Source organism: Schistocerca piceifrons, chromosome 7 (assembly GCF_021461385.2).
Source record: "Schistocerca piceifrons isolate TAMUIC-IGC-003096 chromosome 7, iqSchPice1.1, whole genome shotgun sequence".
NCBI classification, from domain to species: Eukaryota; Metazoa; Arthropoda; class Insecta; order Orthoptera; family Acrididae; genus Schistocerca; species Schistocerca piceifrons.
In genome coordinates this window covers 261,793,163-261,795,261 of record NC_060144.1, presented here as the reverse complement: position 1 = coordinate 261,795,261, position 2,099 = coordinate 261,793,163, and the positions used below count along the sequence as shown (strand labels likewise).

Sequence of the window (2,099 nt, the reverse complement as noted above, 5' to 3'; positions counted from 1 at the left end):
GCTGATATGAAACTTCCTGGCAGATTAAAACTGTTTTAATCTGCCAGGAAGTTTCATATCAGCGCACACTCCGCTGCAGAGTGAAAATCTCATTCTGGAAACATCCCCCAGGCTGTGGCTAAGCCATGTCTCCGCAATATCCTTTCTTTCAGGAGTGCTAGTTCTGCAAGGTTCGCAGGAGAGCTTCTGTAAAGTTTGGAAGGCAGGAGACGAGGTACTGGCAGAAGTAAAGCTGTGAGTACCGGGCGTGAGTCGTGCTTCGGTAGCTCAGTTGGTAGAGCAATTGCCCGCGAAAGGCAAAGGTCCCGAGTTCGAGTCTCGGTCGGGCACACAGTTTTAATCTGCCAGGAAGTTTTAAAACACTTTTGTTTACAAAAGCAGCTAAAATGTTCTTCATAAGCAATACATATTACACAATTAAAGATTCTTAGACAACTCAGAGTAGTGGGCAGTAATGAAAGGAGCTAACTGCTAAATCTTATCACATTTCAATACATGATTACGGTTTAATGCTTTCACAATAATTGTGTGTCAAGATGGATAATGCATGATAGTAATGTCCATTGGCTTGGTTTTTCAGGGGGACCGTTGAACAAAGTCAAACATGGAGTCTGGAATTGAGGCAATGGGCACAGTATCCTAGTCCAGGAGTCATCAGTGGGTGTTTTAGGGAAAGCAGCACTGAAGAATGGAAGTGTGTTTTACATTTCATGTGACTGGAAACAGTCCACAAGTCATCAGCAGGTGTCCTTAGTGTGTGGTAGTGAATAACTAGATTATTCTTTATATTACAAGTTACCTAAAAAATTTTGCGTTTAAATGAAGGAACATTGTTGTTGTTGTTGTTGTTGTGGTCTTCAGTCCTGAGACTGGTTTGATGCAGCTCTCCATGCTACTCTGTCCTGCGCAAGCTTCTTCATCTCCCAGTACTTACTGCAACCTACATCCTTCTGAATCTGCTTAGTGTATTCATCTCTTGGTCTCCCTCTACGATTTTTACCCTCCACGCTGCCCTCCAATGCTAAATTTGTGATCCCTTGATGCCTCAAAACATGTCCTACCAACCGATCCCTTCTTCTAGTCAAGTCGTGCCACAAACTTCTCTTCTCCCCAATCCTATTCAATACCTCCTCATTAGCTACGTGATCTACCCACCTTATCTTCAGCATTCTTCTGTAGCACCACATTTCGAAAGCTTCTATTCTCTTCTTGTCCTAACTATTTATCGTCCATGTTTCACTTCCATACATGGCTACACTCCATACAAATATTTTCAGAAACGACTTCCTGACACTTAAATCTATACTTGATGTTAACAAATTTCTCTTCTTCAGAAACGATTTCCTTGCCATTGCCAGTCTACATTTTATATCCTCTCTACTTCGACCATCATCAGTTATTTTACTCCCTAAATAGCAAAATTCCTTTACTACTTTAAGTGTCTCATTTCCTATACAACAGAAAATTACCAAATGAGGCAGTGCAGCTATTTGGGCACTGACCTCATGTTTGGGAAGGTGGAGCTGCTCTATCTGGCCATCCTGATTTGTGTTTTCTATAGTTTTTGTAGATCATTAAGGCAAATGCTGGGATGGTTCCTTAATCAAAGCCAAGGCCAGCCTCATATACTGTCCCTTTATGCTACTTGTCCTATCCTCTTAAAGCACATTATGTTTGCTGTGTGTTATGTTTCGGCCTGTTGATTGGCATTGTATTACCTTGATAAATCCCATATCATTGTGAGATGTACCTTGGATGATAAAGACAAATAAATAAATTGTGTCTTATTCTCATTTTGATTGTCTGATTTCTATACCTCATCATTATCAGTCACATCCACAATGTTGATTTCTTACTAATCATTGCTTATGTGGAGGAATCATCCGACAGGTACACAACTCCAAACTTCTGCTTTTTAAAAGATTCTTCTGTGTTTTGGCTACACTTTGAAATATTTTTCGAGACAAAATAGTTTTTTTAGCTTAGGTGTAGTTATGACAGCTTCCTACTATAACTATTTTAAAATGAAACAATATTGTTTAGAAATCTGCATAAAACAGGGGTAACACTCAGACTACTGTGTACCAACTGTAGCTGCA

The 2,099-nt window shown here is 40.0% G+C and overlaps 1 non-coding gene across 1 annotated transcript; it reads left to right on the top strand.

Annotated features, from left to right (window-relative positions):
• Positions 1-255: 255 nt before the first annotated feature.
• Positions 256-330, top strand: Trnas-cga. The gene has a single exon. It is a non-coding gene; the product is annotated as a tRNA-Ser (tRNA).
• The last annotated feature ends 1,769 nt before the right edge of the window (positions 331-2,099 follow it).